This window comes from Pan paniscus, chromosome 16, assembly GCF_029289425.2.
Source record: "Pan paniscus chromosome 16, NHGRI_mPanPan1-v2.0_pri, whole genome shotgun sequence".
NCBI lineage: Eukaryota > Metazoa > Chordata > Mammalia > Primates > Hominidae > Pan > Pan paniscus.
This window is the reverse complement of record NC_073265.2, coordinates 24,335,385-24,358,777: the sequence shown is the minus strand read 5'-3', so window position 1 is coordinate 24,358,777 and position 23,393 is coordinate 24,335,385. Positions and strand designations below refer to the sequence as shown.

The 23,393-nt window shown below is 37.8% G+C and overlaps 1 pseudogene; it reads left to right on the top strand.

Moving 5' to 3' along the window:
- Positions 1–1,522: 1,522 nt before the first annotated feature.
- LOC129393991 (PRELI domain-containing protein 1, mitochondrial-like) lies at positions 1,523–23,191 on the top strand (annotated as a pseudogene).
- The last annotated feature ends 202 nt before the right edge of the window (positions 23,192–23,393 follow it).

Below are 23,393 nucleotides of genomic sequence, written 5' to 3'. Positions count from 1 at the left end.
AAGAGGTAAAAAGTTATCTAACAAAAGATAGCTTTTCCATAAAATACTATGCATTTACTGGAAGTAACAGAAAGTAATGCATTTTGGAAAATGGTCCCCAAAATAAGAAAAAACTAAACATTAAAATAAAGAATCCTAAAATAAAGAATCCTAAAAAAGTTCTAACTGGAAAAATCATTAGGAAATTAACAGTTTAATAAAATCAAACTGTTAATATTTCTGTGTATCCGTTTCTCTCTATCTGCATTGTTTTGAGGCACAAAAAAATGCTTCTCCTAAATAGCTTTATTTTTTAAAATAAAGAAAGCTTTATAAACAAATATATCGGTGGCTGGGCACGGTGGCTCACGCCTGTAATCCCAGCACTTTGAGAGGCCGAGGCGGGCGGATCACAAGGTCAGGAGATCAAGACCATCCTGGCTAACACGTTGAAACCCCGTCTGTACTAAAAATACAAAAAATTAGCCGGGTGTGGTGGCGGGCGCCTGTACTCCCAGCTACTCGGGAGGCTGAGGCAGGAAAATGGCGTGAACCCGGGAGGCAGAGTTTGCAGTGAGCCGAGATGGTGCCACTGCACTCCAGCCTGGGCGACAGAGCGAGACTCTGTCTCAAAGAAAAAAATATATCATTAATATAATAGATTTCAGTCTTTCTGAATAGTTTATGCTTTTTTAAACAGAATCTTGTAAACTGCATACAGTAAGTAATTTTCAACTGCATTAATTCTCCTAGAGTTATCAGTGTCTGGCAGCTTTTCTTTTTTATATTGTCTTTAGTTTTCTTGATCCAATCTATATCAAATTTAAGTTAAATTTGTTCTTCAGTTGTTCTCAAAATGAGCCTTCTTCAGGGAAGAAGGAAGGTAAAACCAGATCAGATTCTTCTTGTATTGCTGTGATCAGATTTATCTTCTGACCCAATATATTTTAAGTCTAATTATTTAAAGTTCAATTTAGATGGTTTAGCAAGCCATGAATTAACCCTGAATGCCTCGATTTTGAATTTTCATTTGCACCCTTCATTTTGCCTGTGAAATATCTTAGCAAGAAAAAAAGCCAAAGGCTCACCCCAGCAAGGGGAAGACAGCTAGGTTAGAAGATTCAATTTGAAAGTCTTAGCCCAGGGGGTAGGTAAGGTCCCCAAAGGCAATACAGGAGATGGTAAAAATGTTCTACTGTTGGACAGAAGAGTCTGCCCAGCCTCTGCTCTCCTCACACTCAGAAATCAGAATTTCCTGCACTTTTTTTTGAGACAGGGTCTCACTTTGTCCCTTAGGCTGGAATGCAGTGAAGCAATCACAGCTGACTGCAGCCTCCAACTCCCAGGCTCAAGCAATTCTCCCACCTCAGCCTCCCAAGAAGCTGGGACTACAGGGTGAGCCACCATGCCCAGCTAATTGTTTTATTTTTGTAGAGCTGGGCTCTTGTTATGTTGCCCAGGCTTTTGTTGAACTCCTGGGCTCAGGCAATTTCCCCACCTCAGCCTCCCAAAGGGCTGGGATTATGAGTGTGAGCCACTGAACCTGGCCTCCTGTACTCTGAGGGATTTTCATAACATATATTACTAATTCTCACAAGGAGCACATTTTCTTTGAGAAACCAAGGAAAACTGGATGATCATAAAGTTGCTATGAAAGGCTGACTGGAGTCCGTCCTGAGAGCTATGCAGCATTTGCTTCATGTCCACCCCAACAGTGCTTTCATGTGTGCTTAGTTCTCTGCATTTATGCCTGGAGTCCAGCTTCCACATCCGTAAGAGATTGTCAGCCCTAAAGATCTGAGGACATAGTGGAGGCAAGCTGCATAGATATGTACCTCACACTGAGCCAGGGCACTTCAGTCCCGACCTCTCCTGTGGAGGGATGGCCAGCTGGAAAGTGGTCACATCTACCAAGCACTACATGGCTCATCTGTCCTGCTTTCCCTCCTGATTTCAAACAGATTTTGGGCATCTCTGTATGGGTCCTAGTCTCTCTAAACCCACACTAGCACTTCAGTAAAACTGTTGTATCTTTATAACGCTTTTTAAAGGCAGAGTTTTCAGGGATTTTTTTTTTCTTTGAGTAGTGCATGTATTGAAATAGCCATTTAGCTTTGCCCAGTAATAAATAACTCTGTAAAAAAGAAACACTTAAGATGGATATTCTGTAAACTTCAGAATTATTGTGAAATTGCATTTTTATCTCCTATTTTTAGAGCCCATTTGATTTATCCCGGCTTGGCGTATTAGAATAGACATGGGGTACACAAACAGCCTGATAGTTAAAATTTTGTCTGCATGTGAATCTCCTCTGGCTTCCTTCTCTGCCAGGAAAATTTTTCCTGTTGTCAGTCAACTGATCCTAATATCTTCTTGGAACAGAGCAAACATTTTAAAGTGCAGAGTAAAAGTCCTCCCCCAGCCCTAGGGAGAAAACTTTTTTTTTCCTTGAGCTGTTGATGTCTTTAAGAGAAATGACTTTAGTTGGTTCAGTCAGATGATAGAGGACACAGTTAACTCCATATAAGGAAAATGTTTGAATGCCAGTACCATTGATTTCAAGTAAGGTTTATGTGGGTAACATTGTTTAAGAAGATAATCTGAGTCATAAATTGCATAAGGGGTAACTCCCTCTTAAGCAACAGCAAAAGAGTAGTTTTGTAGTTTTGAACTTTGTTTTGAAAAAATCCTATATTAATAAACATTTTGAAATATGCTGTCTACTTAGGTAGGAATGTGGACCTCCTGCCCATGGACTATATGGCTTTTAATTAACCGCTGTTTCCAATTCTTTTTAGAGTTTCAGTCAGAATTAGTTATTCTGAGCCTAAAAAATAAAATGAAGACACAGATTTCTCTTAAACCCTATTAAAGGGTCTTCTTTTAAGGCAGACAAAACAAGTCTTCTTAAGACAGCCTTATGGTAATTGATCCAGAGTCATTTAGTTTATTTCAACAATTATTCCAGCACACATTTTTTTTTAACTATTGGCTAAACATAAATTGTTAACATGATAGAAAACAGTCACCAAGGGGAGTACTTACAAACCAGAACACAGTAGTGATGGTCACAGAAAGAGACTTTTTTAAAAATCAAAACTAAGAATGTCTCTAAAACTCTTCATTGATCTTATAATTTAGAAAAAATGAAGTATATGTGAGAGATGACTCATGGGCTGGATAGGAAAGTTGTGGACACTGGGCAGAGGTAGGGAAAGAATCTCAGGGAAGAGGAATATTGGGTAGAAAAAATAAAATCCCTTTTAACTTTTTAAAAGTTATTATCAATTAGGGTTAAAATGAACAAAATATTTTGGATCAATTTACATAAAGGCATTGAAAGGTCTCCACAATGAGACTATAGAATTACCTTATTTCGGAAGTAATCAAGGTAATATTTTATTTGAAAAGAGTTTGGGCAATAATAACTTTTATTAGGGTTCTCCTGAGAAACAGAACCAATGGGATATGTAGATAGAGATATAAATATATTTATACATACATACAGAGAGAGAGACAGACAGACAGACAGCTCATATGATTTTGGAGGCTAGAAAGTCTGAAATGCCAAGAGGCTGGAAATTCAGGTAAAAGTTGATATTGCAGTCTTGAGTCTAAAATCTGCTGTGCAGGCCAGCCGGTGGGAAACTCAGGCAGAGTTTCCATGCTGCAGTTTCAAGGCAGAGCTGGAGTTTCAAGCAAGGCATGCTGCAGTTTCAAGGCAGAGTTGCTCCTTCCTCAGGAAACATCATTCTTTAATCTGAAGGCCAACTAATTGGATGAGGCCCTCTTACATTATAGAGGGTAATCTGCTCTACTCAAAGTTTACTGATTATAATTGCTAATCATATCTAAAAGCATCGATACAATCAACACGTCACAGTAACATCTAGACTTGTATTTGACCAAACAACTGAGCACTGTAGCCTAGCCAAGTTGATACGTAATATTAACTATCACACGTAAAATTAACCACCATAATACCTTTAGAGACTACCCTCACTTTTGTACCTTTTCGTTTTTCATAGTGTCTGGAAGGAATAAGTTTCTGAAAATAAGTGTATTAAGTAGAATGTCAAATATTATGTGTATTCCTGAGATTTTGTCACTTAGTGTGTGCCTGTGTGCTAAAGTTTGTGCCATATGCTCAATATTATTGATATGTGTTTTTAAATTACACTTCTAAGGCACGTATATGCTGCCACAACATTTTTCCTGCAACTTTCCAAAGAAATATAATCTGCACATTTCAAACACTATAGTTGAATCTGCCTGGAATGATAACATTTAATAAAACTTCACTCCAGATTCTGAATCATATAGCTGGTATCTAAGAGGAGGAAGGCCTGAAACATAAAAGAAATGAATGATCTATTAGTATATGTGACTTCAGTAATACAGTCATTGATCTTTTGCCCTTTGTTTTAACACTATCAAGATTCAAAAATAAATATGAAAAATTCCATCCAAGTCATTTGCATTGATTTTCAAAAATGACTGCTTATAAATTTTAATTGCTTTGTTTTTGTTTCTTTTTTTTTTTTTTAGGCAGGATCTAGCTCTCTTCACCAAGGCTGGCATGCAGTGGTATAATCATGACTCACTGCAGCCTCAAACTCTGAGGCCCACACAATCCTCCCACGTCAGCCTCTCTAGTAGCTGGGACTAACGGCATGTGCCACCACACTAATTTTTTTTTATATTTTGCAGAGACGAGTGTCTTACTATGTTGCCAGGGCTGGTCTTGAACTCCTAGGCTCAAGCGATCTCCTGAAGGTGTGAGCCACTGCACCTGGCCTTCATTTTATTTTTTGTTTTCACTTATGGATATGTTTCCAAAGTGAGTCATTCCATTGGTTGAGTGATTGGTTGCTTGATTTTTCAACTCAAATTAAATACTTTATGTATCAAGACAAGAAAAAAAAAAAACCTGTAAATATAAATGGGAATTTAAAGAATGATTTTGAAAAATGATTCTAGACTTTAATTGGTTTTATTGAAAGTACCATATCTTAATAAGTATAAACAATTTCACTAGCTTTTATAAAATAATATGATTTTCCCTCTCCAATATTTGCCTTTTGGTTGAAACTGGATGATAAATAACATATGAAGAAAAGTCATCAAGAGCAATCATAATATAGACATTTAAATAAGCCAGACTATCTAATTTGTAATTTAAGAAATGGAGATAAGTAGTTTAATAAAAATGGTACCACAAGATCAGAATAATAGGTTTAAATCATTTAAATAATTAATAAAATTAATAATAGCAGCAATTTAAATGTCTATTTAACTTTTGTTAGCATATATTAAAACCTCATTTATAGGTATTCACTCTTATATCTCTATTGTACTCAAAGCCCTACAAATAACAGCATTCTCTTTCTTTGCTAAGTTTTTAAATACTTGTTTTACTTGAAAACATACACAAAGAAATTTCTACCTATATCCTTAAGGATTATTTCATTTTCTTCGTACTTTGACATTCTTTTTTCTTTTTTAGCAATTTGGTTTCTATGACTGCTATACAAAATTATGAAAACTAAATAGCTTAAAACAACAAAAATGTATTATCTTATAATTCTATGGGTCAGAAGTCTGAAATGAGTCTCGCTAAGCTAAAATCAAGGTGTTGGCAGGCCTACATGCCTCCAGGAGGTTCTAGACAAGAATCCATATTCCTGCCTTTTCAAGCTTAAAAGCCACCCACATTCCTTGGCTCAGGGTCCCATTCCTCCATCTTCAGCTAGCAACATCAGGCCAAGTCCTTCTCACATTGCTATCCTTCTGGTCTTTCTCTTCTGCCTCCCTCCTGTACTTATAAGGACTTGTGTGATTAGATTGGTCTGACCTGGACAATCAAGATAATCTCCCCATCCCAAGGCCAATTGATTAGCAACCTTAATTCCTATTTGCCATGTGACCTAATATAGTAACACGTTCCAGGGTTTAGGACATGGACATCTTTGTTGGGGGTCATTATTCTGCCTTTTAAATTAATAATTCTGCCCTAGAAATTAATCATTCTTGAAGCTAGGTGATAGGTAGATAAGCGTTCCTTGTACTAGTCTATCAGCTTTTATAAATTTTAACTCTTTCAAAATAAAAAGGTAAAAAATAAATTTAGGGTTCTATATAACCCAAGGAGTTATGTCTAAAAGAAAAAATGTAATATTCCAACTTCATTTATGACCTTATTAGTATTCAACATCTTAGGAAATTTTCACATTTATTTCTAGTAAACTCTCTGAAAAGTGATAAATAATACAACAATTTTAAAACTTAGAAGTGTGAAACATAAGCATACATTTTGCCTCCAACAAAAAGTCCTTCCTCAGATGTTATCATGTAGCTGATAACCCCACAAAGTGGTTTAAAACAATTTTTTTAAACACTCGTTCTTAGAACTTTTATGTTCAGAGAGCTCCATATCATGTGATCCAAGTACTCTCTACACATGACTTTCCTGCCAAATGATATCCGCACTCTTACTGAACTTCTCTTGGAGTGGGGAATAGGGGTCAAGCCTTCTGAGGTAATTTCAACTTTGCATAGCTCTATGACTGTTAAGATGTTATTCCACCTATATGGCTTTGATGAATGAGTGTAGTACTACATCTGCATAACAGCCTACAAAATATTTGGAAATAGCTCATATGTCACCCTGAAGCTGAATAGTCCCTCTAAACATTGGTGGCAACCTGAAATTCATGAAAAATGAAGACTGTGTCTCCAATGGAATGACTATGGAATGTTCTCTTAGAGATAAATTTGTCAAATCAAGAGAAAATTCCTCAACATGTTCATTTATCTGATAAATTGAATCACAGTACATTGAGGAAATCTAGAAATGTTACCCATGGTTCTCCAGAATCCAGCCCCACAGATTTTTCTGGGATTCTCATCATCCATAGAAAGGATATTTTAAATGGGTGATGAGCGAGTGCTTTTGTCCTGGGTTAAGCCTAGATATAACTCTACATTTGTGAGTTATGAGCATAGACAACTGGACTAGGAGTTTGAAGGGAGCTCAAAGTAGCACAGCTGACTGAGTGGCTTTCCACATTCACTGATGGCCAACTGAATCTCTTTCAATTCACTGAGAACCAGATGAATCTCTGCCTCTGGAACTTGAAACTAAAGTTAATCCCTTTCCACAGATCAGCAGAATTTACCATCAATTTTACTTACAAAATTTATTTAAATTTAAAACACATTTCAAAACAAATGCGGGTCCCACTTTTCACTTTTCTAGTACCTAGTTTGACCAGATTTGCTGAGTAGCTAAAAAAAAAAAAAAAAAAACCTGAAAGGAGGGAGACTATGGCCATATAAAATTTAAAGCTTATTTAACACATTTTATTATCTCAGAAAAAAACCCTGGTTCCAAAAAGACCTATAGAGCCAGAGCCATGTCACATGCCATTAGGTTTCCTTAGACAATAAGCATGGATTCTAGACAAAGTTAACATAGGTATGAAATGAGTGGGGGAAAAGTTGTGGGGACCCCACTGATAGGGAGACTCAGTTCTCGTCACCTTAAGACATAGCTAGCTTTCTCAACTTCCACCAGTCAGGGCCTCATTCTGTTCAGCTGATTGAAAACGTAAACCAATAAAGTCCCTGGTTAAGACATTTTGCTCTCAGAGCTATTCAGTGATTTTTCTGAATTGAGATCCCTCCTCTTTAATGGCGTGTTGTAAACTTTTACTGACTCGGGGCATAGTACCTCCTGGTAGATTGTCATTTATTCCATTTTCAGAGAGGCTCACCTTCTGTGCCCCCAAATCATAGACTTACTAGGACACTTGACAGTTTACTTGAATCATACACAACCCACATGCCTGACCAATTATTAGTTTCTGTTCCTCAGGACAGTTTTCTCATAAGGAATTGGTGGCCTTTAGAGCTAGCTGTCGTGCTGCAGCCTCTCACCACACTATGGTACTTTTTACCACTTCATGCAAATATCTACCAGGAGCATTTTCAGATTACGTGCAGCTTCCGTTAATTTCTGCTTCTGTGCACAGGAATTGGTTATTGGCCAAGAAACAAACTCAATATAGACCTCTCTGGTCATACCATCCCTATTAATGTTTATACAAAAATAGAGTCAGATTACTGACACTAGAGTTGGCACTGCTTGAGACGATCTTTTAACAGAGCAGTTAACTTTTCCATAGTTTGTGTTCTGGCTCTATTCCTCTCTTCTTTTGAACTGGCTTCTAAATAATCTTATAAGTATGTCTGGATATATTCAATTAAGATCCCTTATAATAGAGACTATTTGGCTGATGTAATTTAAGTCCTGTAAACCCTTTTTTCTTTTTTTCTTTTTTTTTGAGACAGAGTCTCACTCTGTTGCCCAGGCTGGAGTGCAGTGGCGTGATTTCGGCTCACTGCAACCTCCGCCTCCCAGGTTCAAGTGATTCTCCTGCCTGAGCCTCCCGAGTAGCTGGAATTATAGGCATGTGCCATCATGCCTGACTAATTTTTGTATTTTTAGTAGAGACAGAGTTTCACCATGTTGGCCAGGCTGGTCTCGAACTCCTGACCTCAAGTGATCCACCCACCTCGGCCTCCCAAAGTGCTGGGATTACAGACGTGAGCCACTGCGCCCAACCTAAATCCTATAAACTTAAGAGCAGCCTGAATAATCAACTTCCCCCTCTAGCTAATCTACCAAAAGGAAGGGCTATACATCAAACATTCCCAAAACCAAAGTTAGCATATTTGTTAGGTGTCTGAATATTTTAATGGGTTTAAAAATAATGAGCCAACCAGCAAGTTCGCTTATTTAGTTAAACTGGTATAAATGCCACAGGTTATTTTGGCAGATATTCAAGCAGTAGAATTACTAAAGATGGACATTCCATGAGTGCCTTATTAAGATTGTGTTTTGGTTAAGGTGGGTATCTGGTTTTATCTCCTTTTTTTTTTTTTTTTTTTTGTTGAGACAGAGTCTCATTCTGTCACCCAGGCTGGAGTGCAGTGGTGGGATCTCAGCTCACTGCAACCTCCACCTCAGCCTCCTGAATAGCTGGGATTACAGGCATGGACCACCACACCCAGCTAATTTTGTATTTTTAGTAGAGACATGGTTTCACCATGTTGGCCAGGCTGGTCTCGAACTCCTGGGCTCAAGCGATCCACCCGCCTTGGCCTTCCAAAGTGCTGGGATCACAGGCATGGGCCACCGTGCCTGACCTAGTGGCCTGGCCTTTATAATTTTTTTCAAGCTAAAATCATATCAAATGTGCTATGAGAAATAAGACGTTAGGACTTCTATTTTGCATCTATTCACTATTCATCTGATTAAATGACTTCGGAAATCATTATTGCAGAAAATCCTGGCCTTTCCAGTGGGTACAGTTTCAGCTCACTCAGTGGGTAGGTTGGTCTTCTCTCCTGGTTTGGTTCAACTTCCACAGAAAGATGTAAAACAGCACCAGTGTCTGCCGAGTTTCACTATGTCTACTCAGCTGGCCTTATTCCTAACTCCATTACATTTTCTTGTCTTTTATCTTCTTTCACCCTCATTTTTATTCATTTTATGTAGGATTTTTGTGTCCTCCTTAAAGTCCTTTATGTAACAGATATTCAAAAACTGAGTGGATGGAGACAGAGATAGAAAAATGTGTCCTGTTTAAGAGTGAGCCTAAACCCTACCCAATAATGTACTTTAGTATGTCTTAAACTTCTGGTGGTCTTTCCAGCCTCATCTCTAGACATTTTCCACCATACCCTTCACACACCAACCTACCAAAGTGGTCACAACTTCCTAAGCAACCCCCTAAAGTTTTTCTTTGGGGCAAGTTTCTTAACCATTTGGGGACTCAGTTTCTTATCAAAAAAAAAATGGGAATAATACCTACCTTATAGAGTGGTTGTAATGATTAAATGCATTCATTTATGAGAAGCACCTAACATGGTGCCTGACGTAAAGTAAGTACATGGTATTGCAGTTGTTGTGGTAGTGGTGATCATATTTTTTCACAAGAGCATGGCTTTGCACATATATTTTCTTCAGCCTAAAATACTGCCTTCTCCACTTACCAAATTTGTATTTCCTTATCTCAGTGAGGCCCTTCCTAATCCCCACAGGGCAAGTTAGAGTCTTATCTGCACTTTAAAACATTTTATAGACCTTTATTATTGTACTTAGTACACTGTGCTGTTGATGTCTGATGTCTTCATGTGTCTATTTTCCCACTAGATTGTTAACATTGCAGTATATGGTCTCCTTAAGGTTATCCCTGACACTTAGCACAGAAAAGATCATGAAGATATGTTAAGGAAGGAAGAGAAAGAGGAAGGGAAGAAGCAGAAGAAAGAAAAAGAAAGAAGGAGCAAGCAAATGAATGAATCTAATCTTCTGGCAGTTTCCTGTCTTCCATCATTCCTGGAAGATCCCCAACAGTGATGCATTGATCTCATTGACAAATTCTGTCAGTGCGCTGATTAACAGTTCCCAAGCTTATCACTCAGGGCATAAGTAACTGTGATTCTTCAAGATATTACTTCATTCATAGTGAATAATTTGCCTCTTATTTGATGATAATACCAACTATTGACAAAGCCAAAATTACTCAACTTGCCAAACAAAAAAACAAAATCACTTATTTAGAAAATGGCTCATCTAGGAAAGAAGCAGCTACTTTTGAAATTGACACACATGAGCCAAAATTTGCTTCTTTAGGAAAAAAATATGCATTTCAATGGTTCACTTGGCTTCAGTGCCCAAGTTTTTATGTAGACAAAAGAAGTGGAAAATGAAGGATGAGTGAACACAGAGTAGGTAAGCACATTGATTTTCTTCATCACTTGGATTCTCTTTGATGATTTTCCCTGTCTCTATTTCCTAAATTATAAATGGAGCGTTCTTATTAATCAGGCTTGTGGAATTGGAAAAGGAATTCAGTCCAAAAAATAAAATTAATTGTAAACTGGAAACGTTTTCTCACAAAAAGCAACAGTTTTTCTTCCTCGTCACAGCAAAGATCCTCTTTACAGACATCCTGTTTTTGAGATACTGCCCATTGGCAATAGAACTCGTAACTGAGTAAAATTTCCCCATTTTTATGAACCAGTATTTCAAGCTCTGAAAATGCTACAATATATAATTTTTGTCAGATATCCTGTTAGATAATCTTAATAGTAATAGGGGCCGCCACTATTTTTTTCTTCTTGAAAGCCTTTTGCAGTCTGACTCCAGCAGCTATATATTCAGCCACATCACCCACCATTTAGACTTTTGATTTCACCCTCTCACCCCAATCTGCACCTTCTCCAGTCTTCCCTAGATCAGTGAAGGATATGACCACCCAGTCAATTACTCAAGTGAAAAATTTCAGAATTACCTTTGAGTCCTCTCTTTGACCCACTACATCCCATCCATCACCAAGCCCCTTGACACTGCTTCCATAACATCTGCCTAGTCTATCCATTTCAATCCATTCATACTACTACCTACCCACACCACTGTTGTCATTCAGCTGGGCTGCCACAGAAATTTCTATTTGGTTTCTTCTTGCTTGTCTATAGTTTCCACACAGAAACCAAAGAGAGCTTTGTTAAAACATAAATCAGATCACATCACTCCCCTACTTAAAAACCTCCAGTGACCTTTTATTCCACTTAGAATAAAATCCATACTCTTGCCCCTGTGTCATCTGGCCTACGTGGAGTTCTTTGATCCTAGCCTTTACTGCCTTATCATCTCTCACTGTTCACCAGCCATACTGGCTTTCTTCATATTCTTCTTACAAACATTTTCATCTGAAAGTCTTAGTGCTAGCTATTCCTTCTGGCTATAATACTCTTCCCCTGAAATTTGCATTGCCACCATTTTTTAAAAATGTATTTTGTATTTTGCCCTTTAATTTTAATAAATAATTTAAAATATTTTAGAAGAAAATATTAAAAACATGCAAATTCCTTTTTTATATTTATTTACATTTACATTACAATTTTTATCTTTTATTATTATGGATCCATATTAGTTGTACATATTTATGGGATACATGTGATATTTTGATACAATCATACAATGTCTAATAATCAGATCAGAGTAATTGGGATAGCCATCACCTCAAGCATTTATTTGTCTGTGTGTGTGTATGTGTGTGTGTGTGTGTGTGTTAAGAACATTCCAATTCCACTCTTCTAGTTATTTTGAAAGATACAATAAATTATTGTTAACTATAGTTGCCTTATTTTGGTACCAAACACTACATCCTTTTATCTCACTATATTTTTGTACCCATTAGTGATCCCCTTTCTATCTCCCTGTCCCTACTACTCTCTTAGCTTCTGGTAACCACCATTCTATTCTCTATCTCCATTAGTTCAACTTTTTTTTTTTTAGCTCCCACACATGAGTGAGAACATGCAATATTCGTTTTTCTGTGCCTGGCTTATTTCACTTAACATAATGGCCTCTAGTTCCAGTCATATTGTTGTAAATGACAGAATTCCATTATTTTTCATGGCTGAATAATATTCCATTGTATATCCATATCACCATTTTCTTTGTCTGTTCATCCATTGATGGACACTTAGATTGATTCCACCTTGGCTATTGTGAATAGTGCTGTAATAAAAATGGGAGTGCAGATATATTTTCGATATGGTGATTTTCTTTCTTTTTGGATTTTCTTTCTTTCAACAGGTGGGGTTGCTGGATCATATGATAGTTCTATTTTTAGCTTCCTACTGTTCTCCCTAATGACTGTGCTAAATTATATTCTCACCAACAGCATATGAGGGTTACCCTTCCTTGACATTCTCACCAGCATCCATTCTTGGCACAGCCACTATCTTTGTCATTCAGCTCTCAGCCTCAATGTATTCCCTAACTACCCTATATGAAGCAGCTTCTGGGTCACTGTCACTGTCACACCCTATATTGCATTTATCTGATATTTCTGGGAGTTTTTTTTTTGTATAGTTGTTTTCTGTCTTGTTTGCTGCTGAATTTCCTTATGTCTAGAATAGTGTTTGGCTCACAATAAATATGTATGTAATTGAATAAATGAATCTTGCTTTCTCAACTTTATTCCCTGTCCACAATACTGAACAATATTTCTGTGGAGAATAATAAGACCAAAGACCAGAGGTAGATTGACTTTGTATGGAGACAGAAAGGCTAAAAAACAGTAAGAGAAAATGACCTGACTAGAGAGGAACATCCTTGTTGAAAGATAGTAAGAGACAAGTTAGTAAAATCTTAACATCAGACTCAGAACGTGGATCAAATCTGATAAGTTATAGAAGCCTCTTCCTAAACCTGGGGAAACATAGACTATAAACTCTATGATATCAGGGATGTTTGTTTTGGTCACTGTTATGAATCCAATACATAGGAGAGTACTGAAACACAGAAGGTGTTCAACAAATAGTTGAAGGCGTAAATTAGTGAATAAGCATGATATAATCTGTAGGATGCTTTGTTTGGAAATAGTTTGAAAGATACAACAGAGATGGAAAGACTGTAGAATAGACTTTTCAAAATCTAGACCACAGATTATATTTAAGTGACTTATTAAAATTCAGTTTCCTGTGCCTTTCCTAAGACCTACTAAATAATCTAAGACTGGGGCCAAGAATCTGTATGTCATGAGTTTCCCAGGTCCTTATCTGCAAACTAAAGTTTGAGAATGACTGCCCTACAGGAGGAAAAATGATGGAAGTACTAAAGTGGGATCTATATTTGCGGGACTCAAGAGAACTTGCCAGAATTTTATGACGTATAGAAAAGAGTCAAAATGACTAAGTTTTCAATCTGGCAGGCAGAGAGAATAATGCCACCATTGGTAGAACATAGGAAACTTGTGCATTAGTATGAAAAGGTCTTCTCATTTTAAAAACGTATAAGGTAATAGATTTTCACCTTTTGGAAAACAGCGCGAAGGCATATGTAAAGGTGAAGTGTGAGACTAAGCTAGAAAAATTATGTGCTTCCAAAACCATGGAAGGTGCTGCACTATAATAAATAGCAAAGATATGGCCACTGTATTCTAGAGCATGAGGGTGCAAAGACAAATTAGTCTCATTTCTTATTGTCAAAATCTATATTAAAGGCATGTTACTCCTGTTTATTTTGTAGTGAACACATTCCATATGTCTCAGTAAATAGTTCTTTGTGCAATAGATCCTTGAAATTGGCTTCCTCCCAGCCATGAAACAGATATGGCATTGGAGCAATGCTAGAAAGCAAGAAAGGAATGCCAGAGATCTAATTTGAGGAAAGATCTGAATGCACATGTCTCTGGTAAACATCTTAGAAAGTTGTTCAGTTTTCCATGGTTCGGATTTTATTTATAATTCTTAGTCTTTAGAATATAGAATCCATACTTAGCAGATTTTTTTTAATGTAAAGATGAGCTGAGGCCAGTATATGCTACTCATGAGAAGAATTCTTTAAACGTGGCACTACTTTTGGCACATGTTAGCCTCTGCCTTTGTGTTATGGGAAACCTAACGTTTAGAATACCTCGTGAGTTGAATACCCAAAAGTAAACTATCCCTTCCCACCGTGAAGCATAGATCTTTAATATATACTTACAGAATTTTCAACATAAAACCCCAAATTCTTCTTGTCAGTTTTCAGTTAACCACTGTCATATGAGAAAAGAAGTCAAAGGAGAGAGGCCCGCTGGTAGAAGTGAGTACTAGAACATGCCTACAACTACACTCGGGAGACTGCTTGCTTCGCTACAACCATTTTGGAAGCTCTGATTTTTTTATTTGAGTTCAGTGCAAAGTTAAAGGGACTGTATTAGAAGATTCTGTGTGAATTGTTCTGCAGACTGGGCCTTTCTGTTTTCTCCGCACTTGAACAAGAAGTCATGTTGACCCCAATTTTTTAAAAGAGCAGAAAAAAATGAAACTACTCATCGAAAACTTATGCCACAAAATTTGGGTCACACATTAGTTAAGTGGGAGGTACAATACCAATTACTTCATTGTTCCTGTCAAGGAAGCCATGAGTCTATCCTGCAAAAATAAAAAAAATTTAAAAAGCAAAGGAAGGCAGCATTCTTGACAGGAACAATTCCCTCACCATTACCCCCGCCCCCACAAAAAAATGTCTGGTGAGATCAAAACATTAAGGAAGAGAACATATTTAAACATAAAAGAGGACCAGAATGTGCCTCATCGATGACTGTTCTAGGCCATCTTCCTTGTAGGAATTCTAGGTCAGGAAACTGATACCTAATGAGGAAAACAGTTTGAACTTTCTAAAGCATGCTAATAATTAGTATTGAACAAATCCCAATTCAAATATTAAAATAAGGATCTTGAAGTTCCTTATGCTTTCAGCCAAAAAGTAGTTGTGTACAACTTTGTATCTGCATAAGATAATCACGTTTCAGTGTCAACTACCAGAACTATGATAAGCTTGAACCCGCAATAAGAAGGGAGTAAAATGACTTCTCTCAAAGACGCTTAGATTCTCTCAGGTCTCAGCACACTAATTAGCATACTACCAGTGCCTTCTTTTGCTTGGTCCCCTCAGTGCCCAAGCTGTTTAGGGACTGTCCAATTCAGAGGAAGAGGAAAGAAGACATCCCTAGCAGGAGGATCAGAGCATTGGATATAAACATTGACTCAAATACTCCAAAAGACAAAGAGCTTTTCTGTGTCCTTGACTTGTATGAGATGGCTAACTTTAGAAATATGAAGACCCTCTCTCTTCATCTTAATACTGTAATACTGCTATCATTTTTATTGCTTTCTCCCACATGGATAAAGATCTAGTCATGCATTAAAAGAAAAAAATGTTTCCTTTCTGAAAAGAGATATATTTTCCTGGTTTTTCTACGTGTCAGGAACAACTGAACTCAGAAGGAATAATTTAGATTTATTTACAGTCTGATTCATACAAGACTAAATTGTGACATTTTGTTTCAATCAAGTTTGGCCTTACAATTATGCCACTTTGTCCTGAAGGTGTGTTTTTATTTTTGTAGATATATGATGTACAGACCCTTCATTAGTGATAGATAATTATTAAGTTTAGACATATGTTAATCATTTAGCAAACGGCTAATAACCGATTGCATTTAATGAATTAATCCTTTTTTAAAAACTTCAAAATTCAACTCTCTTTAAATTTGCTGTATTATTATTTACTTTATTCATCAGGGTGATTGTGCTGTGATTACCTGGAAATAAATAGCCCCTAACTAACTTTGCTACATATCTAGACTTCCTTTCAACAATAGCTAATCCAATATGTTTAAAAAGCAAAAATTAAATTTCATTTTTTATAATCAACAACCACAAAATGATTTTTTTGCAGATAATTATAATGCTTTTCATAAGGTCTTAAAAAGTAGAGTACCAGAGACATAAATATGAGAGAAAAGAGCCACTTTCAATAATTTAGTTTAAAAACAATTAACCCTGGGTCATTTCTCAAAGTTAATCTTCTATGTCAGGAAAACTGAGAGTAATTTAGAGAAGCATAATACCTTTTACTAAATATTTCAAATCCTGCACCTTCATCTGTATTGTAAGTAGGTAAAGAGAGAATTATTTAATAACAGTTCAGGCACTCCAAAGCTATGAACACCCATCTTGCAAACATCAAAAACTTGTAAGTAAAGAGATGCACACTCTCTTCACCCAACTGCAAAAACCTAAATTGGTGCCAGTTATGGAAACTTTGAGCTGTCATCTCTTCTCTAGTCCTGCCATTCTCTGTCTTGAGAAGAAGGCTAAGCACAAACCAGGCACAGCAAGGTAATAGTTTTCTCAGAGGGAGATTTCCTCCCCATTGTTGGATCCTTTTTATTATCAAGGCTCTCAGTGTATTAAAAATTAAAGACATATTAAAGCAAGGTTACAACATTTTTAGCATATTTTAAATGTTCCATCCCAACAATGAATTCTAATGACAGTAGATAACCTCAGTAGAAGATAACGTCAAGAATCTAAATTTGAGGCTCTTCACGAAGATGAATACAGACCAAATGGCTCTCCTGGTTCTCTCTATAATTAACTCTGCTATTTACTCCCAGTTTTCATTCCCTTGAAGTTTTTTAACAGGTTTCTCTGCTACCAGTATTTCACACCTACCATCCATCCTCCATAATGCTGTCAGAGTGACCTTTCTAAAATGTCCACTTGGTCATGTTATTTCCATGCTTAAAACCCCCTAAGTTTCCAGGGGTCTGTAGACTTAAGACAGGCTGCTTCCCATGGGGACCACAGAACGCTTTCTTGCTCCAGCCCTGGCCTGCCCCTCCATTCCCATGTCCCAGTGCATCACCTCCCTTCCCTTCGGCCTCTGCACTTCGCGCACTTTCCTCGGCTCACCCTGAGCCTGAATTGCTCTCACTCTATCTGCCGGCAAAGAAACTCCTCCTCTTTTAAGATTCACAAGCCTGGTTCACCAACGGTCTCAAGAGGCTCTGGCCATCTTCTTGTTGGCCCTATTGTACCCCAGTTACCTCTTTTGTAGTTTCTATAATGACTATTACACTTAGTTTTTTTATGAGTTTGACTTCCCTTACTATGCTTGAAGTTGCTTGAGGGCAGGGACTGTTTTCATCCACTTTTGTATCTATCCTCAGTGTCTGGAGTACAGGGAGTACTAGATTAATACGTTTTATAATATTTTCATCTTTGTTGTTGGTTTACTTGATTTTTCTTCACTTGTTTCTTTTCCCTTCTCACCATTCCACTTTTGAGTTTTAAAAAATCATTTTAATCTTGACTGATAAGCATTAAAATAGTATTATCAAAGACTTTTATCATGAATAAGTAGGGTTATGTTTTGAAGGGAAATTCTACATAATTTTTAAGAGCCATCAGCTTCTAAAATTCCTTGAGAATATAAGCCTCTCCATGACAATTTCTATACATCTCTTCATCTTCTTATACTTAAATCTACTTCTCTCCAAGCACAGAGAGACAAGAAAAATTTAACTTTTTATTTAATTTTATGATTTCTCTCTTTGGTTTTATTGCTGCAGTATTATTTTCCTGCTACTTGTTCATTTCAAATATGTAATGTTTCTGCTGCATTGTGGGTTAAATGACTTTCATGTGCTGATTTTCCAACCCCGGCACCATCCATGATATCATTTTCTGTGGAGACATGTATTTTAAGTTGCAATCTGCCTCAAAATCCTTTTGGAATTTAGCACATTTGTAGGTTGTGGATTCTCCACTGAGATTAGGAAAACTGTCATGTGCTAATTTAAATTATTCATTCAGCAAGAATTTATTGAGTAATAACATTTGTCAGAATCAACTTTAGGCTCTGAGGATGAGGCATGGAGTTAATTAGGCCCCTGCCTTCAAGATGTTTACAATCTAATGCATAAATTTTGCTAAATATTGGCATGTTTCTCTTTCTGCCTCTCCAATACTGCCCCTTGTGAAAACAAATTCTATTTATGATCTTAATCGCATGGAAATAGTTATTATGAGAATAACAAATTAGCTTTAATCTTTCTGAGAATCACCTCATAAATATAAGAAATAGTTTGTCATGTTTATTTCCTTAAATACCCATTTGAGATCTATTCTTTCTGTTTTTCTTTTTAATGAGATTCCCTCCATCTCAAAGAGATCTGTAATACTTTGTTATTTCATAACATCTACATTGATCCTTGAACACCCTTCTGGAAGGATTTCTCAAGCAATATGCTTATTTTTTAGACCTTTTTTCCTCCAGTCTAGACAAGAGAAGATCCATCCACTATTTGAGGTCTCATTTTTTGTCTTCTATCAAGTAAAAAAAAAAAAAAAAAACTGGGTCTGGAGATATAAGTCTTTAACAATGTACAGTACTAAGCATTTAATGTGTGAATTTGTCTTAAATGGTTATACTTTAATCGGATCACAATTATTCCTGGCAACTAATGGATGTATCTGTAAAATGGAATTCGTCCATTAATGATAGAAGGGTTCCTAAAGATCTTTTAACATGAGATAAATAAAGCAGTAGATCAACAGAAGACAGGTATATTTTATAATAATCACCCTGAAAGAGCTATTTCAAGTAATAATTACCCACTCAGGGATGATGGGGGAATTTCTAATGGCTATAGCATAAGAATCACTTACCATGTGGCAAGAAAAACCTGCTATTCCCCCAAGCTTAAAATGGAAACATTCTTTAATGGGAAAATAATGCCTTAATTCACGCTCTTAAAATGTTTAAATTAAATATATAAAATGCAATGTTTTCATCTCTACAGTCTTACTCATTATTTTTCTAAGCATAATTTTTAAATCTATCCTTTATGCAGAAAAAGCTGGTAAAACAGTAGATTCATTTTTTGTTTCCATGGAAGCCTTCCTTCTATAAGACATGTCTTACCTTTTCTAATAATTTTTTTAATGCCATCATTTCAACTTTTGGTGTTTTCTCCCCCTAAGTCTCCAGTTTAAATCAGTTTTTATTTTGTGGCTTGTCTGACTGTGGAGCTTTCCTCTATGAAACTGGTCATTCCACTCAGAAAAAAACTTAGATTTTTGGTGCCAGTCCGAAAGGAACAAATAGGTCAGCTCCTACTTACTATTTTTGGTGAATAAAGGAAAGAGAAATGTCAGTCTGTTCATATATTGATGTATTCATTCAACTAGTATTTACCGAGCATGTATTCTAGACAGATACTAGCTCAGGGACCTGAAGTAAAGCTGGGGAATGTTGACACACACACAAAAATTACTGTACATTGCAGAATGAAACACTGAAATTTTCTATCTGGTGTTCTAGGAGAATAGAGAAATATTACTAAATCCTCATAATATTGTTGCAATTTCAATTAAATAGGGTAAGCCCACTAAGTAAATTCTACTCTTCCTAAGTGCTCATGGCTTCTCTTACCAGGGAACTTCTTAATTATATGGGTTCATCAAAAGATAGAGCTGACTTCAGAAACTCCTGTGGAAAGCTTTTAAAAACTCCTTATATCATTTTTTAGAGCATCTGTAAATCCGTGGCTACTTTCTCACTGTTATTCTATCCGTATTTTTATTGGAAAAATGCAAAGATCCTCAGCAATCATAAATTAAATGTTAATGATTTTTACATTTTCGAGACACTTCGCTTATAAGAAACACACTACATTTCAAGCATGTTCATATGCTTAAGACATCCATCGAATGAACCTAGGTCCACTGAATCTTATGCAACTCACCCAGACTTACTTGAAACCAGTTTTCTCAGTATGGGTGCCATGGAACCTGAATATATTAATCATAAGAAGACTTAACAGTCCACCTTATGGGTCAATCAGAAACGTGAACTCAATCTTTCCCTGTTTGTTATACTCTCTTTTTTTGCCCTACATCTAGCCTTTCAGTTCCTGGTTGGGACCCTCTAACTTGCATCTCAGTGATGAAGCTCCTCCATGTCTGTCCAGCAATAAACTCAGCTTTGGTATTTTTTAGGTCTGATGATCTTTGTATATTGATTCTGATTTGCTAAAGACCCCTAACATGTATTTTGTATTTAAAATTATATATTTACTATGTGTCAGATACTGTTCTTAGAACTTTGCAAATATGAACCTGTATTAGTGCTGATTTGTAATTTTCCTGAAGCAAGAGTTAGAATCACAGATACTTTCAAGAAGCATCATTTAACCAGCCAATGAACCTAGCTGACTGTCCAGTATTCATATCTTATCATCTAGCACTTTCATTACTATTCATCTTTGTTTTTTACTTGTTTCTCATAGTAACTGTCATGATGATTTATGGGCAAAAATTGGCTCAAAGAAGAAAGCCAACTGCTAGAGCTCTTGATAGAAATAAAAAAGAAGGAAAGTAATTCAGAGAAAAAATCTGTTTTAGCCTGAAAATAGAAATTTCCAATAGATTAAATAGTAGCATGTTGAATTTGATGGCAGATCAGATGTGTAACATGAAAGAATTCACAGAACTTTCTAGGCAAAGCAAAAGAAAACCATTTCAGGGAGAAATTCTCATGTCCCTAACAATGCAATAAATGCATACTATGGGGAAAAAAAGTCAATGGACATTGAATTTGTTTTTTGTGTGTTGGGAGGATATGTATGAGAAAGAACTATCCAGGGAGAGAAAGCTGGAAGTTAGAATAAAGTCAGAACACTTTCATACTTATAAAATTAGGGATTCCCAAAGATCTCCAAATCCTTGTAAATTTCAGAGTTCTACCACACTGTTTAAAAAGCTTGAATATTAAATAATTTTTGTTACCCAATGTGAATGTTTTTTGTGATTTTTCGCTGTGGTAAAATATAATAAAATGTATAACTTTAGTCTTTTGTTGTTGTTCAGATGGAGTCTTGCTCTGTCGCTCAGGCTGGAGTGCAGTGGTGCAATCTCGGTTCACTGCAACCTTTGCCTCCCAGGTTCAAATGATTCTCCTACCTCAGCCTCCCGAGTAGCTGGGACTACAGGCGCCTGCCACCACGCCCGGCTAATTTTTCGTATTTTTAGTAGAGACGGGGTTTCACTGTGTTAGCCAGGATGGTCTCGATCTCCTGACCTCGTGATCTGCCCACCTCGGCCTCCCAAAGTGCTGGGATTACAGACGTGAGCCACCGCACCCCGCCAACTTTAGTCTTTTTTTTTTTTTTTTTCTTTTGAGACGGAGTTTTGCTCTTATTGCCCAGGCTGGAGTGCAGTGGCGTGATCTCGGCTCACTGCAACCTCTGCCTTCCAGTTTCAAGCGATTCTTCTGCCTCAGCCTCCCGAGTAGCTGGGATTACAGGCACCCGCCACCACGCCTGGCTAATTTTTTTTTTTTTTTTGTAGTAGAGACGGGGTTTCACCATGTTGGCCAGGCTGGTCTCTAAACTCCTGACCTCGTGATCCGCCCACCTCGGCCTCCAAAAGTGCTGGGATTACAGGTGTGAGCCACCGCACCCGGCCAACCGTAGTCATTTTTAAGTGTATAATTCACTGGCATTAAGTGCACTCATGTTGTTGTGCAGCCATCACTGCTATCCATCTCCAGAACTTTTTCATCATCCCAAACTGAAACTCTGTACCCACTAAACAATAACTCCAAGTCCTCCCCTCCCCTCAGCTCTTGATAACCACTATTCCACACGCTGTCTCTATGAATTTGGCAACTCTACATACCTCATATAAGTGGAATCATACAATATTCCTCATTTTGTGTGGCGTATATTTTATTTAGCATAATGTCTTTAAGGTTATTATTGCATGAATTAGAATTTTATTCCTTTTTAAGGCTGAATGATATTCCATTGTGTGTATATACCACATTTTGATTATCCATTCATCTGCCAATGAACATTTGGGTCATTTCTATCTTTTGGCCATTGTGAATAATCTTACTATTGATGCACAAATATCTGTTCATTTGAATCCAGTCTCCCGACCAGAAAAAAAAATAAATATCTGAACTCATGGCGGCGGCAGCGGCAGCTGTTTGGGCGCGGTGCGGTGGTGACTGAGCTACGAGCCTGGCGGCGGGTGCGCGCCGAGCCCCGGCCCGGCCCCCCGCGTGCCTCCCAGGCTCCACACCCCTGATGCTGAGCGGGTGCTGAGCCCGCTCCGGCCGGGACGATGGTGAAGTATTTACTGGGCCAGAGCGTGCTCCGCAGTTCCTGGGACCAAGTGTTCGCCGCCTTTTGGCAGCGGTACCCGAATCCCTGTGGCAAACATATCTTGACGGAAGACATAGTACACCGGGAGGTGACCCCTGACCAGAAACTGCTGTCCCGGCGACTCATGACCAAGACCGACAGGATGCCCCGCTGGGCCGAGCGACTGTTTCCTGCCAATGTGGCTCACCCGGTGTACATACATATTGGAGGACTCTATTGTGGACCCACAGAATCAGACCATGACCACCTTCACCTGGAACATCAACCACGCCCGGCCGATGGTGGGGGAGGAACGATGTGTTTACTGTGTGAACTCTGACAACAGTGGCTGGACCGAAATCCGCCGGGAAGCGTGGGTCTCCTCTAGCTTATGCGGTGTCTCCAGAGCTGTCTGGGAATTTGGTCTTGCCCAGTTCAAAAGCAACGTGACCAAGTCTTTGAAGGGTTTTGAATATATCTTGGCGAAGCTGCAAGGCGAGGCTGCTTCCAAAACACTTATTAAGACAGCCAGGGAAGCCAAGGAGAAGGCAAAGGAGACGGCCCTGGCAGCTACAGAGAAGGCCAAGGACCTCGCCAGCAAGGCGGCCACCAAGAAGCAGCAGCAGTAGCAGCAGTTTGTGTAGCCAGCCCATCACCACCACAGCTCCCCAGACAGTTGGCTTAGCCCCTCTGCCCTCCCTCCATTGTACTTTATCATTAAAAATCAACTTCCAGCCCTATCTACTGTCTGGGTGGTAGGTTGTGGGGAATCCAGTTTGACATCTGCAGTACACCAGGCACGTGATCCACGTTTGAGCCACGTCTGCTTATTCTCCCACTGGGCAG